Source organism: Phyllostomus discolor, chromosome 4 (assembly GCF_004126475.2).
Source record: "Phyllostomus discolor isolate MPI-MPIP mPhyDis1 chromosome 4, mPhyDis1.pri.v3, whole genome shotgun sequence".
Taxonomy (NCBI): Eukaryota; Metazoa; Chordata; class Mammalia; order Chiroptera; family Phyllostomidae; genus Phyllostomus; species Phyllostomus discolor.
The window spans coordinates 43,956,413-43,973,491 of record NC_040906.2 but is presented as its reverse complement, the minus strand read 5'-3'; positions in this window follow the sequence as shown (position 1 = coordinate 43,973,491).

The following is a 17,079-nucleotide window of genomic DNA, read 5'->3' as shown; positions in this document are numbered from 1 at the left end:
TTCCTTATCAATATGCTAAGAATTTCCAAAGTTTTCTTAGGGTCATAAAACACAGTTTTTTTCTAGCTTTACATCTGATGACAAGGACTTGAACTCCTTTGAAGTCATAGTTTTATCCCCACAGTACAGAAACCAGAAGACTCAGAAGAGGAATTGAATGAATAGTGACTTGGGAATGAGACATGGCCCACCACAGATGCTCAATAACTCAATAACAAATAAATGCATTGAGTGGAGAGATGATGAATACTGTTTCTTCAGGTAAGTATCACAGCAGTTACTCAATATGGTAAAGAGATATTGTGATTTATAATGAATATATATTTGGTTTCAGTCCCTTTTCTGGCACAGAGCTCCTGAAACCCTCGTATCTTCCCAAGTGCTGAGAGCAACAAACGTGTCTCTTGATATGTTAATGACTAAGGATAGGAGTTGGTTGCCAGGAGATCTAACCATGTGATAAAAGGATTGGAACTAAACTCCCTCAAAGAGGGGAGAAGGCCTGGAGATTAAATCAATTGCCAATGGCCACTGACTCCATTGAGATTGTGCAACAAAGCCTCCATAAAATGCTAAAGGACAGGGTTTGGGGAGCTTCTGGGTGGTCGACCTCTTGGAGACTGTGGGCAAGTGGCACACCTGGAGAGGGTATGGGAGCACCTCACCCTCTCCCCACTCTCCCCATCCCTTGCCCTATGCATCTCTTTCATCTGGCTGATCCTGAGTCATGTCCTTTTATAATAAACTTAATCTAGTAAGTGTTTCTCTGAGCTGCTGTAGCAAGCTAATTAAACCCAAGGAGAGGCATCCTGGGAACCTGTGATTTATAGACAATTAGTCCGAATTGCAGGTAACAACCTGGACTTGCAACTGGCATCTATAATGAGTTGTCAAGGAGGGGCCCTTTGGACCACCAATCTGTAGCTGTCTGGTCAGAAGCACAGGTCAGAAGTTGTGCGTAGGACTGGCACCTGCAGTCAGGGCAGACAGCCTGTAGGACTGAACCTTTAATCTGTGGAATCCGGTGCTATCTGAGGGTAGAAGGTGTTTGAGAATTGCTTGCTGGTGCGTTGAAATTGAGTCTCAGAACACTAAAATAGCTTACCTCAATATTGTGCTGTAGCCTAAACATCTAAAATGTGCCAGGTATTGACGATTTCAGACTCTGGACTCCCACTTGGAGTTATGAGAAACACTTTGAGGATCCAACCCTGCCATTTTTTTTAGAGACAGAGACAGAAAGATATCAATTTGTTGTTACACTTATTCATGAATTCATTGGTTGATTCCCATATGTGCCCTGACCAGGGATCAAACTGTGGCAACCTTGGCGCATCAGTGCAATACTCTAACCAACTGAGTTACCCTGCCAAGGCCAACCTTATCATCTTAAGGATTGTGTGGCCCATGTGTTTGAGTGGGTATTAAAGACTGACACCGAGGCTTGCTTCACCAAGAGTCTTCCTTGGACGAGTAGCTGTGACCCATTTCTCTTTGAAGCTTTGCCTACAGGCTTCTTGATAGAGCTATGGCTTATGTGAGCCACCACTCTGCTTGCTGCATACTACTGAGATCTGCTTCCCTTAAGATATTTAATATCTAGATGCCTTACAACAAAAGAATACTAATTAATGAATGCTGTAGAAGCAGGTTCAGGAAAGATTACAGATATTGTTTATACCTCTCACATGGGTTCCCACTGATTGCTTTTAGAAATAAGATAACGTTTTTCCTGTGACTATTCAGAATCATTTGGGTATTAGGATTCTCTCCAGATATTCCAGATATTCTCTGCTCTCTCCTAGAATCACAAAACAGTTGATAGGACGGACTATTACTTGAATGCTTAGCAATGTGTCTCTGGTTCTCAAGCTCCAGTTCTCAGCTAGAATATTCATTTGGAAAATACTTTGCACATCTCTCCATAGTGAATATTTGTGCTTATTACCTGAGAGTTTGATTCTATGGTTATGTAACCTCATTTTAGTAATATACTCATAACAAAAATAAATATGCATGCGGTGACAATACTTTCATGTACTTTTAGAAATACTTGTGTCTGGTGGGTGTTTGTTCATAAAGATCCTTGCATATTTAGAGCCATTACTTCTACAAGTTACAGTCAACAGTTTTTAAGAGAAAATCAGAAATCCATGCTGTAGACTGTTTAGACAATAATAAATTTAATCTCTTAACAGGAGCTACAGGCACTTGAAAGGTATTAAAATGAAACATTAGCTAGATTTGATTTTTTTGAAAAAAATGATCTGCCTTTAGTTCTTCTGTAAACTAATGGATACTTTTTTATTATAAATAAATAGGACTAAAGAAACCAGTTGTATGCACTTCCCTTCTGCCACACTTTTCCCAAGGTGACAAGAGAGTAACCTCTAGTCCACATTTGACCCCTCAGCCTGGCACTCAGGCAGTACCAGTTTTTTGTTAGTTCGATTATTTTAGTAGCAAAGCCATGCCTGGATGCCCCGAGCCTTTCAGGTAGTATAAAAGTACAGGGAGAGGATGAAGGAAATTTTTTAAATGCATAATATCAGTAGCACTGCTATGGGGTTAGGGTTCTCAGACATGAATACTTAGCTGTTAAAGAGGCTGAAAATAGCAACAAATGAATGTTAAATAATAAAAATCACTAGTCCCACTGCCTTGGGTGTAAGAGGTAAAATATTCTGCATGCTGTTATATATCCCACAATCCATCCCATCTCCCATGAGACAGAGATTAATGCCGCAATACCAAAGAAGGAAAATGTGATTACACCAGATTTTATTGTAATACCATTATAGATTTGTTGCCATAATAATGTTGGATGCACATTGCTTTACTTGAGTAAGTTTTTATTTTTCTACATTTTCCCCTAGAGACTTGAGAGCCTATATGTCTATAAAACTACAACCTTGAGTCTGCAGCTGGAAAGCCTATCTATTGTTGTAAAGTTGCCTTTAATCCGGCTATACAGGCAGGCATAAACTACCGCAGTAATAGCATGTATATCCCTTGTATTATGCATTTTCCATTATTGGGCCCCTGTCTTAAGCGCACCTTAATATTTAAGGTGTATCTAGACACACTGTGATTTTTCCCTCCATTTTAGTCCTTTTTATTCATGGGTTGAAATGGATTCTGCAGTATTATAGGTTTCAAACTTAAACAACCAAAAAGTAATGAAGCCAGCCTTCCTCACACTATTCCCTTTAAAATAGAAAACATATTTCAGTTAGTCTTATTAAAACAAAACAAAAAAGCTTTTGCCTTTCTAGAGCTTTCTTGTCTTCCCGTCATTGACTGCTGTTTAAAAGATACCTTTCCCTCTCACATTTTTGCTTGTTCCTTTGCCAGTACTAATATTTTAATACCATCAGATTTCATTGTAAATTATTATGTAATATGTGGAGTCAGATGCATTCTGAATATTACACTTTATGCAATAGGAACCTTTTGTCACACAGAGTACGAGCACATTATGATCTTGTGTTAAAGCCCCATTACTACCATCACTCTCTCCCTAGGCCACTTCATCGATTGTTGTGGCTTTGTATACTACCTACATGGGAACAGTTTTCAAGTTCATGATCTCTAGCTCAGATCTTTTCTCTGAGTTGAGACTAGCATTAGATATCTCAAAGGCATCTCAAACTTCACACATCCAAACTAAAGCTCTTGGTTTCCCATTAAGCCTACTCCTCTTTCTCATCTCAATAAATGTCACCCCTGTCCCCCCAGCAGCTGACACCAGAATGCAAGGGAATATCTTGTTCCTCATTCCCCACTTGCACTCTGTCGACAAGTTCTAATGGTTCTATCTCCTGAAATACAGAGGTGAGCAAAAGTAGGTTTATAGTAACTGTTCATATGGAAAATATGTAATACAATAATAAATAATAATACAAGAATAAAGTCTCTCTTTGGCATACTCGTAACTGTAAACCTACTTTGCTCCACCCTGTATATTCTAAATTCACCCACCCCACTCCACCCTCACCCCACTCCCCTGCCCACGTGACACCTAACTGTGCTCTCAGTGTCCATTTATCATGTCCTCATATCCATTCCCCACATAAGAACCAAAATATACTTTGAAAATATAATTGAGACCATATCACATCCCAATTTAGCTTAGGTTAAAATGGAAAACTCTTGATGTTACTTTTACAATCAAACCTGAATTTTGTGTTCTGGTTTACAAAACTGACCCCTGCCCACCTCGGCAACACTGTATCCTGTTGTCTCACCTGGGTCAGACGGGCTCCAGCCGCAGGGAACCTCCCCACTCCCCGTACAGTGCGGTTCCGCTGCTGTGAACACGTCCTCCTGCTGTCTGAATTCCTGGTCCCCCTTTTGCCCTCCAGCTCTTATTTTAAATTACACCTGCCTGTAAAGGTTTTCTTCCTGACCACCTTATTTAAGTACGATTCCCAGCCTCCTACCTCATCATCATTATTTTCTTTCACAGCCCCTATTTTCAAAAATCTGTACTTATGTAATTAATGTATTTACTTCCAATTGCCTGTCTTTCTCTCTGAAGTAAGTTTTCAACTAGGGTAGGGATGTTGTCTACCTTTTTCACCTCTCACAGCTCCTGTGTCTAACACAGAGTCAGTCACATAGGAAATACTAGACAGATGTCCCCCTGGATCATCACTGAATATACTCCTGTCGACTACTCCTGATTTACCTCTGCCCCATTACCTACTCCACTTCCTTCATTCAAAATGAACATTTCAAAGTTATTTCAAGTTATACAACCTTACAACTGTCAACTTATAATTCAAAAATAATCCAGCTGCTATTATTTGACTAATATGCTAAGAATTTTCTACTGTAATTTAGGTAATTTCTTCCTATACCAAGCATATTAATTTGTCTTCAGTGACAAATGACCAAAAAACCTCAGTGGCTTATACAATGAAGGTTTGTGTCTACTTTTGCCCCACATCCCTGCAAAACAGTCTGCTCCACATAGTTAGTCATTCAGGGCTACAAACAGACAGACAGAGGCCTTACTATCTCATAGTTGTGAAATGTATCATAGTATCTCCTTGTTTCCATGGAAGGAGAAAAGAGAAATTAGAAACTGCACATACGTTTTTCCTCAATCCAGAACTAGCACATCATGCATCTGTTCCCATTTCTTTGACTATAATTAATGGCATGGCCCTGGAAGGGCCCAGTAAGTGACGAACTCAGGGATCATTCCTCTCTGCCTCTCCTGCTTTCCCATCCAAATGGTATAACTAACGATCTTAAAGTTTCTAGAATTCTTTGTTTTTCTATTAAGGGTACATCTGTGTGTGTATTGCTCAGCTTAAATATATGGTGGTTACTTATAATGTAATTCAATTTAGAAAGGGGTCTTTTTTTTATAGACAATATGTACAATACAAATAAAAGAAACCTTGAAAGATGGTGTTTTAAAATGTACTGTGTAAATTAATATAGTAAAAGCAATAGTGTAACTATGGGTAGGAAAAATAAAAATAAGAAAAATGAAAAGAATATTTTATTGAGCCATAAAAATAATTACTATCTCGAGAGAATTTGTTCTTTCAATCTGACAAAAGCATATGTGCATAAATACATAAAAAAGAATGTTCCACTGGATTCCCATTGCTCTCTAGATCAAAAAACTTTTCACTCTGTCAAAGTCTTCCATCAGTGAATAACACCCTATCTGTTCTACTCCTTCTGAAGTAAATCTTTATTTGTGCTAAAGATTTGACTTAGCTCTAGCAGTGGAAATCTGGTAAAATTGTATGTCCTCTGGTTTCAAGAAATCCATACAATGAGGAAAGGCTGACTTGTAAGTGGTTAAAAACAGTGTGGTAATGCTTTTAATAAAAGTATCTGCAGAGAAGAGAGATAGGGAAGGCTTCACAGAAGTGGCAATGTTTGTTCAGAATCTTAAAGAATTGTTTGAGAGGAGCAGGCCATGGGGAATCCATTACAAATACTGCACCAAGTTCCAGAAAGTGGTTTATGCCTGACTGTATTGTATATCAATACAAATCTCCTGAATGCATTTCAAAATTTGTTTTTAAATATTTTAATTACAGTTGACATTCAATGTTATATTAGTTTCAGATGTGTAACATACTGAGTAGAGATCTATATAACTTAGGCAATGATCACCTCAATAAGTTTAGTGCCCATCTAACATCATACATAATTATTACAATTGTTGAATTTTAAGAGGTTTTTTGTGTATTTTGATTAACAGTCCTTTATCAGATGTATCTTTTGCAAATATTTTCTCTAGTGTGTGGCTTGTGTTCTCATTCTCTTGACATCTCTCTCCTTTTACAGAGCAAAAATTGTTAATTTTAGTGAAGTCCAACTTATGAATTCTTTCATGGATCATGCCTTTCATGTTGTACAGTAAGTCCTTAATGCGATTGATAGGTTCTGCAACTTTAAATGAAAAACAGATAATGAAGCCAATTTTACCATAGGCTGATATAAGCAAGAATTAAGTTCCTGTGCATCTCATCAACATTATACTGCTATGATATTGAATTAAATGACATTATTCAAGGGTCTGCTGTATCCAAAATGTCATTGCCACATCCAAGGTTATCTATGTTTTCTTCTGTGTTATCTTTTATGAGTTTTATAGTTTTGTGTTTTACATTTAGGTCCATGATCTATCTATCTATCTATCTATCTATCTATCTATCTATCTATCTATCTATTGATTTGAGAGAGAGAAGATGGGGAAGAAAGGGGAGAGGAGAGAGAGAAAGAGAGAGAAGCATCAATGTGAGAGAGGAACATCAATTGGTTGTTTCCAATACACACCCTGAACAGAGACAGAAGCCACAACCTAGGTATGCACCCTGACCAGGAATCAAACCTGCAACCTTTTGGTGCATGGGACAATGCTCCAACCAACTGAACCACACCAGCCAGGGCTCTGATCCATTTTGAGATAATTTTGGGGAGGGTGTAAGGTCTGTGTTTTATGTGTTCATTTTTCTTGCCTTGGACATTTAGCTGTTCCAGAGCCATTTGTCTAAAGACTCTCTTTGCTCCATTGTGTTGCTTTTGCTCTCTTGTTCAAAATCAGTGGACTATGTTTATGTGGATATATTTCTGGGTGCTGTACTCTGTTCCATTGACCTGTTTGTTTATTCTTTTACCAATATTACACTTGTCTTGATTACTGTAGCTTCACAGTGAGTGTTGAAGTCAAGTAGTGTCAGTCCTCCAACTTTGTTCTTCTTTTATTGTGTTGGTATTCTGAGTCTTTTATCTCTCCATAGGAAATTTAGAATCAGTTTGCTAATAACTAAAAAATAGCATATCAAAATTTTGGTTTGAGTTGTGTTAAAGATCCAGTTGGGAAGAATTGACATGACAATGTTGAGTCTTCTTGTCCATGAACATGGAACCTCTCTCCATTTTTTTTTTCGTTCTTTGATTGCAGTCATCAGAGTTGTGAAGTTTTCCCCAAATAAACTTATACATATTTCATTAGATTTGTATTTAGGTATTTTCCTTTTTGGTTTTTTATTTCAAATTTGACTTGTTAGTGCTGGCGTGTAAGAAAGTGGTTGGCTTTTGTATATTAACCTTGAGTTTTGCGGCCTTGCTATATTCACTCAGTAATTCTGGGAGTTTTTTTGTTTCGTTTTTTGGTTTTCTACATAGACAATCATATCACCTGTGGACAGAGTTTTATGTAATCCTTCCCAATTCATGTACCTTTTACTTCTTTTTCTTGCTAATTGTATTAGCTACAATGTTGAAAAATAGTGGTGAGGGGGAACATCCCTGTTTTGTTCATGATCTTAGTAGGAAAGCTCCTTGTCTCTCATCACTAAGTATGATGTTAAATGTGGTGAGGGTTTTTGTAGATAGTCTATTAAGTTCAGAAAGTTTTCCACTATTCCTAGTTTACAGTCTTTATCATACATGGGCATTAGATTTTATCAAATGCTTTTGCTGTATCGATTTATATGACTACGTGATTTTCTTTTTTCATCTGTTGATGAGATGGGTTACATCAATTGATTTGCAAATATTGAACCAGTTTTACACACCTGGGATAAATTTCACTTGGTATGGTGTACAATTCCCTTTATAGCCTTTGGGATTTTATTTGCTGATATTTTGTTAAGGAATTTTCACGTATGTTCATCCTCAGTAGTTTTGTTTTCTTATATCTGTGTCTGATTTTGACCTTTGCTGGTCTCATGGAATAAGTTAGAAAGTATTTATTTTTCTTCTATCTTCTAAAGGAGTTGTAGAGAATTGGCATCATTTCTTTCTTAAATGTTTGGCAGAATTCACCAGTAAACCAATCTGGGTCTCTTCCAATCTTTTTTTTTTTTTTTGGAAGATTATTCAATATTTAATTCGCTTGATGGATATAGGCCTATTTAGATGGTCTGTGTCTTCTTGTGTGAATTTTGGCATATTGTGTCTTTCAAGGAAATTGGTTCACATCATCTAGGTTATCAAGCTTGTTGGCATAGAGTTGTTCACAGTATTCTTTCCTTTATTATCTTTTTAATGTCCATGGGAGTTGTAGTGATGTCTACTCTTTCATTTCCAATATTAGCACTATGTATTCTGTCTTTTTTTCTTAGTCTGCCTATAGCCTTATCAGTTTTATTGGCTTTTTTCAAAGAACCACCTTTTGATTACATTGATTTTTCTCTGTTGATTTCCTATTTCTAATGATATTGCTCTCTCCTCTAATTATTATTGCTTTTCTTCTGCTTATTTTGGGTTTAACTTTATCTTTCTAGTTCCCTGATATGTTTTATCTTGAAACCCAAAAAACAAAAAATGTATTTCCTAACTCTATACACTGAAGACCTAGAAATAATGACCAGTTTTGTAGCTCTGAGCACCCCTAGTGTCCACATTGCAGAGTTTTCCACATTGTGTAGTGTCCCTGTTGCACAGTTTACTATGAACTCTTCTTAGTAGGAGCCAATGATCCTTGGAGAAATACATCCTTCCAGGACTAGGGTAGGAAAAGTCCAAAATAAACCTGGATTTCATGTTATGTCAAAAATCAAAGAAGCTTTACTAGTAGGGTCTAGTAAAGGGACTCAGAAGGCAACCTGAATGGGCTCCCATTGGAAAAGGGGACCAGGAGGGGGTAATCATACACCTATCCTGCCTTTCTTTAACTAGCTGTAACTCGGGTTAAGCAATTACTTCATGTTGGGAAACTTCTTTTTATGGAAGTATTCCTACTAATAAATAAGGAAGGTTTTTAGAATTAGAATATTACTATTTTGTAAGTTTTAGTAACTAATATATCTAGAAAATGATCAATAGCTAAGATTATAAAAGGAGTTACAATGAAATATGATATGACTTCTGAGGGTATACATGCACAGCACCAACTCTGAAGTCATCTGATAATGCATTTAGATCCAATAATAACACACAAGAATATGGCAGATATCACCGGAACACAATCAGTACAACTCAGACAGTGGGAAATTCTATAACAAAATACCTGTTTTGTTGACAAATGTAAAAAAAGTATAAGAGAGGGAAGGGTAGAATCTATAGACTTAAAGAGACTTGAGACTTGACAAATAACTGTAGTGTATGAAATTATTATTATTATTATTATTATTATTTTATCCTTACCCGAGCACATGCTTATTGATTTTAGAGAGAGGGGAAAAGAGTGAGAAAGAGAGGGAGAGAAACAACTATGTGAGAGAGAAACATCGAGTGGTTGCTTTTCATATGCGCCCCTATCAAGATCAAACCAGCAACCCAGGCAAGTACCCTGACTGGAAATCAAACCTGGGACCTTTTGGATTGCAAGACAATGCCCAAATAACTAAGCCACACCAGCCAGGGCTGAAATTATTTTTTAACTTGATTCAAACAAATAAAATGTATAGAACAAAAAATATAGTCACATAAGATGACAACTGGAGAAATGTGAATACGAACTGGGTATTTGATTATTGCATTATGTTCATTTTTTAGATTTGTGATAATGATATTTTGGTTACTGTTTTATGTTGTTGTTGTTGTTTTAGAACCCAGCACATTTTCTATTGCCAAAAAGCAGAAGTACTCTAAATAACTTTTCTCCTGTGGCTAGCTAATGAAATGGCTACTTTTCTTAATTGCTGTATGGGAACACTACTTCTAGAAAGCTTTGTCCAACTAACATGATCACTTTAAACATTTAGCACAATCAGATCTTCATAATAAACTTTATAGTACAACATATAACTATAATTCATGTCCTTTGCAAAACAAGCAAAAAACTCAAATACTCTAGGCAATTCCTAGAAATCAAAAGAATCTTTCTTCTACAGAGCCCACACCTGATGGCTCTGCCCTATTTTCACCTCGTACAGCATCCCATCTCCACTCTCCAGTGGAGAAGGGCCAACACCAGGACCTGAAGGTTTGACTCTGGCATGACCGTGAGCATCGGATGGTTGTGGTGTGACCTTGCAAATGATGACCAGAGGAAGTCCCTAATATCTGAGGCTAGACCAAATTGCTAATTGGAATATGAGAAAATTGATGTACATACTGAAATAGGATGGTTATAAACAGAAAGAAAGTTAGAACAGGTGTTAAGAAACTAACTTTAGCTGAGTAGTAAGCGTGGACTCCAGGTTAAAGACGGAGTCAGGAGAAACAGATGGAATGAGAGTCGAGCAGTAAGAAATGCTGACTAACCAGAAAAAAAGCAGTGTCAGAACTAGAACCAAAAAATACAGAAACCAATTCACTGAAAAAGCAATGGACATCAGAGTCTTGCAGGCTTGTTATGAAAAGAGGAACAACAACAAAAAAACTTCCCTGGAGGCATGGGGTCATTTTTGAAGTTTTAACTAGAGGCTTCGCTTGCCTTGAAAGAACTTTGGTTCTTGGTAGACAGGAAACTATACATTGTTTACTGCATGCAATTATATATTATTTATTATACTTACAGGCTGTGGGAAAACTTAATAGCACCATATCATAGGGTTTAAGAAAGGATTAAATAAGTATTTGAAGCACTTAGCACAGTGCTCCTTAAAAGTTAGCTTTAAAATAATAACTGATGTTAAAGAGAGGTTGTGTACGTAAATTATATCTTGCTGAAGGATGTTACTGGATCCTTTTCTATTCCAAAGTTATTTTACTCCTTTAAAGTCTTTAAACTTATTTCCCCTGGACCTCTCTGCTGACATGGCTGTAGTTTATTTAAGTCAGTGGTTCTCAAAGTATAACTGAGGGATCCTGGAAGGGTCTCTAAGATTCTTTCAAGGAATCTGTAGGGTCAAAATGATTTTATAATATATTAAGATATTATTTGCCTATTTCACTCTCACCTTCTCCCAAATGTTCGGCAGACTTTTCCAGAAGCTACATGGTATGTGGTGACATTATTACTCTGATGACAAATAGCGTATGTGTTTGTATGCTCCTGTGCTTTAAAATGTCCTTATTTTTTATTTCTAATATGGTATGCACTGGTAGGTATAACCCATATAACCATAAGCTCTTTGAGATCCTCAGTAATTTTTAAGAGTGGAAAGGGATCCTAAACCAGAATGATTGAGAACTGCTGCTTTAAGCCATCATTGATTGCCTTAACTTTTACAACTTCTTCCTAATATATCTCTATCTGTTTCTACTTTCTCCAGAGTGCTCATTCAAAAATGAAAATCTGATTATAGTGCATCTCTGTTTAAGGTTTGTATATCACTAATAACCTATAAGATGGGATGGTCGCACAGCACAGTGGAACAAACAAGACAACCTTGGATTTCACCTAGAGCTGAATCTGAATTCAATATATGTTGAACTCTGCTAATTGTCCTCCAACAAGCATTTCTCTTTTCTTCATTTTTGTAATATACCCACTGAGTTTTAGCTTAGCATATAGCATTACCACTAGAAATGATGCCCTTGAAGAAGACAGTGCTCATTTGATGACAGGTACTGGGAGATGAGCAGAAGTGATATATATGCAACTTCTCGGTCAAGTTGTCCAAAAAAAAAAAGAAGTTGGTTTACTTCCACTTCATTCTTCTTTCCAGCAAGCTTCATAGGCGGCTGTAGGGTACAGAGCTGGCCAGCTTTAGCTCTGTGGATGTAGACCATACTTACCTGCTTGAGATTGTCTTCCCAAGTCTGTATTATTTAATAGAAAAAAAATTAGCCTCTATCTTGACTCTGTTTTGACCATGCAGGCAAACTTTGGCTTAACCTCAACTAAGTGCCTACGTGACCTAAATCCCTAAGGTAAATGTGTATAAAAGGCTCTTACTAGATATTTTTAGGTTCCTACGCTGAGTTCCCAATAACCTAGTCTTGCTCTGAGCAGTCTTTCATTTTTAATTTATTCCTTCTTTTAATATTAATGAAGTATACTAGGCACTGTGCACAGCAGTATAACATATATTTAGTTGCCATTCAATGCGTCCATCAACACCATGGGATCCAAAATAAGAAAACAGTGTCCTGATAGTCAAGCAGAGCAAAGTGACACTTTCTGAGGTCCTGCTACTTGTAGACAGACCCAGAAACCATGCGACTGGGCTCATGGCTATTGAGTCTCAATGAGTGATAGGGTTTCAGATTTATTAGAGGGGGACAATTCAGAAAAAAGTGGGCACTAGTCCCTGGCTCAGTATTTGAAGTGCCACATGGGGCCTGTGCAAAGAGTATGTATGTGTGACGAAAAATGTCTTTCATCAAGCCTGGGCTGTTCCAGAGCCCAGGGCAAGACTGAATGTGCCAGTAGAAGACAAATAGTCCAAGCTCATCAAGAGCTGGGGAGGCCAGACAAGGAGAAATGCTTGTGTAATAACAGGGGATATGTGTGCGATGCTAGAATTACATATTTCAGAGACATACCTTTCCACATGAAAAAAGCACATACTTGGCCAGCCCATTTTTTGTTAAAGATGGAATTTTGGTCCAGTTGGGGGATTAACAGTGTTATTATGACATTTTTACTAAAAATAATTTTATATAGTTTTTAGGTTAAATCATATGAAATCACTGCCTTGTGAATCAAACATGGTGTTAAAGGCCCACACATCTGGACTGAGGGCCAGGAAGGCCTCTTTTCAGAAATCTCAACGTGAGAGAATTGTAGGTACCACCAAAGGTCCCAGATACCTGCAGCATCAAAGTGGCTGAAACTGCAGAGGACATCAAAGTGCAAAAGGTAAAACCTGATGTCTACCATCTAGCTTGGGTCTGTCTAAAGGTATGGCTTTTTCTTCTCTTCTTTGTAAATCTCATGCAAGTGCTTCTCGGTGGTAGATTCTAACTAGAATCCTGCTCAGGAAGGAATCTGTGGAATTTAGTTCATAGGTTTTACAATTTTGTGATTCACTGGGGAAACTAGAAGAGCTTTAGATATGTTAATACTACTTTTACTAGACTATGGGTAAAGTTTCTGGAGTAGAATAAATAAGAGTTCGAAACAAAAAGAGAAGGTACAGGAAGAGTGTGTCAGTTCAGACCTCAGACTCTTACTCTCACGTGGCCCTTTCCCTTTACTCCCTCTACCTATTGATCTCCCCTCTGCTGTGGGTCAACAGAGATGCTAACACTCATACTGGGGGTGTGTGCGTGTACTTCCTGCAGGATCTACAAAAGAAAGACCTTCAGGGTTAGTTTTCTGTTAGTCTCTATACCTTTCTTCATTTAAGGAGTGAGTCACAGCCACAATTTTTAAACTGGGGGAGTTGGAATTGTTTGAAAATATATTATGCATTATCTAGAAATGAGATATATCTGGGATTCTATGCTATGACATTAAGTATAAGCTTTATTCATGAATGCTCATTCAAAATATAAATTGATGTGTTACTGTTAACAAAAATGTAATTTTTGGTTTGGTAAATATACCCTAAAACTGACTATTTCTGCTTTTTAGAACATTTTTTTAAGAAAACCAGTGGCAGATCTTAGCCATGGGACTTTCAATGTAATTACATCTGATTCCTGGACATTATATTAATGCTGAACTATTAGTATAGTATTGGCCAGCGACATACTTTTCATTTGTATTTTCATAATAGCCTCTATCTATGGAAGGCACCTAATTTGTCATAATGGAAAGTTGGTGTTTTAAGACATATTTTAAAGGGTAATTTCTTTGACTTGACCACAGTAGTTCATGTTGCCAGATTGTATCATTTTTTTCAATATGTCAATGTGAGTTCATTTTGCAGTCTGTGTAAACCTGGTTTGGTGGTCAGTCGTTAAAGCTGCCTGTAACAGTCAAAGGTCTCACACATTGTCCTTTAGACATAAACTTGAGGGCAGTTATCTGTGGAAATAGTTTAGTGTTTCTTAGAATTTAGAATTGTTCGTTTTGAATAACTTTTAAGATTTGAAAAAATGAGTTAAGTAAAATTACTTAGGAGAAATACCAATGCATATTTGTCTTCAAATTATTTTCTTTTACTTTTTTCTGGATCTAAATATTCAAACCCATTGTAGAAAGTATATTTTAAAACGAAAATTCAAACCACACATAATTCCACTACCCAGAAATGCCACCACTTAAAAGTATATTCTTTCCTCTTCTTTTAATTTTTTTAAATCTGTGTGTATAAGTAGGTATGTGTGTTGTGTGCACACCTAAATAAGGATGTATGTTTTCTGTAAGAATTAAAATTAAGAACATGCTATTTTTTATTTATCACTTAAATAAAAGACTTCATCGGCATCTAATGTTAGAAAATAAAATTGGAGAGCAGATTGATTTTTACTGCTTTGTAGATAGCCTAAAAGTTTTACAGATCTAGAATTTAGTTGATATGGGTGGATTAACTCAACAGATTTTCAAATGTTAAACCAGTCTTGTGTCTTTTGAAAAAAAGCCCAACTTGTTCATGAAGCATAGTACTTTTTGAATATTTCAGAATTCTATTTGCCTATATTTTGTTAGAGTTTTTATATCTATATTTATGAGGGTCATCGGTCTATAGTTTTGCTTTGTTCAGTTTTGACACTGTGTTATTCTAATTTCTCATGAGGTTAACACTGGCCTCATGAAACAAGTTGGAAATGTTGCTTGCTCTTCTGCATTCTGAAAGAGGTTTGTATATAATTCATGTTCATTTTTCTTTAAATGCTTAATAGAATTCTCCAATGAAACCATTTTGTCCAGGAAATATCTTTTTCAGGAGCTTTTAAATGATGAACTTAATTTTTTAAATCGTTATAATATAGCTATTCAGATTATTTCATCTTGGTTGAATTTTGGCAGTTTATGGTTCTCAAAGAATTGGTCCATTTTTCTAGGCCATTGAATTAAGGAGCATAAAATTGTTCATAGTGTTTTAATGGCTGCAGGAGTCTGTAGTGATTTTTTTAAAAATCAGGTTAATTGTGCAAAAATAAAATGCACAGACCTGCATGGCATAATCTGATGAGTTTTGACAACATATACACCTATATAACCATCACTCAAATCAAAATGAAGACTGTCTCCAGCCCTCTGAAAAGTTCCGTTATCCTCCTTGTCAATCAATAAGCATTACTTCTGCGGAAACCGTTAACATGATTTCTACCATCCTAGAATAGTGGTTGGCAAACTATAGCTCAGACCAGTGAAAACTGGCTTGTTTGTTTAAACAAGATGTTATTGGAATGAAGTCATACCCATTTTTAAAAAGATTGTATATCTTTATTTATTTAGAGAGTGGGGGAGGTAGGGAGAAAGAGAGGGAGAGAAACATCAGTGTGAGAGAGAAATATCAATTGATTGCCTCTTTCACATGCCCTAACTGGGGACCTGGCCCACAACTCAGGCAAGTGCCCTGACCAGGAATAGAATCAATGACCTTCTGCTGGCCTGGGTATCACACCCAGTTTTTAATGTACCTGCACTGCTGCTTTCATACCACAAGGGCCAAGCTGAGTAGTTAAGACTGAGACATTCTGACCCTGAAATGGGAAAGCTGGTCTTTTGGGGATTTTTAAGTGTTCTTGCAGAGACCCAGCCTCTGGAGCAATGGAAACTGACATGCCATAAGGATAGAGAATGCCTCCTTTTGTCCCATAGAAACATTTGCTCTTCACATTTGAAGGGTATATATTTACATTTCAAAGAAGGATGAAACTGGGAGTCATTTGTTTTCATTTCAAAGGACTAAAATAGAAACCTTCATATTGTCCTTCCCAGTGAAGATTTATTTACATTAGGAAGGTAAGATTTATGTCCTTCTCTCAGGAGGGTGAGCTGTGTAGCGGTTCCCATGTGTGGAGAGCAGGACCAGAAGCCATATTTAGAGCATTCGCAGTAGAGTAATGACCCAGGGGATGATGCATCCCCTCAGCAGGCACAGTCCAGAGTGGCAGACCACATGTGCTTATCTAAAGGGTAACGCCACCCACTCAGTGCATGCACATAAGCCACATGTGCCTATCAGAGCTGACATGTACAACAAGTGCCCACTGGGGCTGAGGAAAATAGCATGTGCTTATCCAAATTAAGGAAAACGTATACACAAGAAATCCTGCAAAATCAACATGACTTTGCAACAAAAAGAAGGATAAAGGCAGAGGACTTTAGACCATGGATACTACATCCGGAGGGAGAGTCACTTTGGGACATCCTGCCTATTCCACCTTGGGAGAGAAAGATCTCCACTGTGCTTCCGTCCAATGGACTCTGCTTTGCAAGACCTGGACCGCCCCTGTGGCCTCTCAAACCTGGACCTGATCTGGACTCTTGGGACTCAGGTTCATTATTCCCCCAATTCTCTCATGTGATATTATCACTGACTGTTTCTGAGTGATTATTATTGTTATTAGGTTAGTATGGATTTGGATTGAATCTGCATTAATAAAAGCTGAGTGAATGGCATAGTCACCTGTGTTGACTCACCGTTATTCCTCAGTGCTGGTGTCACCTGTAGGGCTCATGGTTATATAGAGGGCCTGGCCCTTTCAGTTCCTGAGGCCCCAGTCAGACTTGAGCAGGGACTAAGGGCTAACTTATAAGAAAGACTATGTTGTGAAACATGCACTTGCAACACCATATAAACTTCTGGATTCCTAACTGTGGGGTTCTCCTGTAATGCAAAAACTTCCTTTTCGTATTTTGGGCCT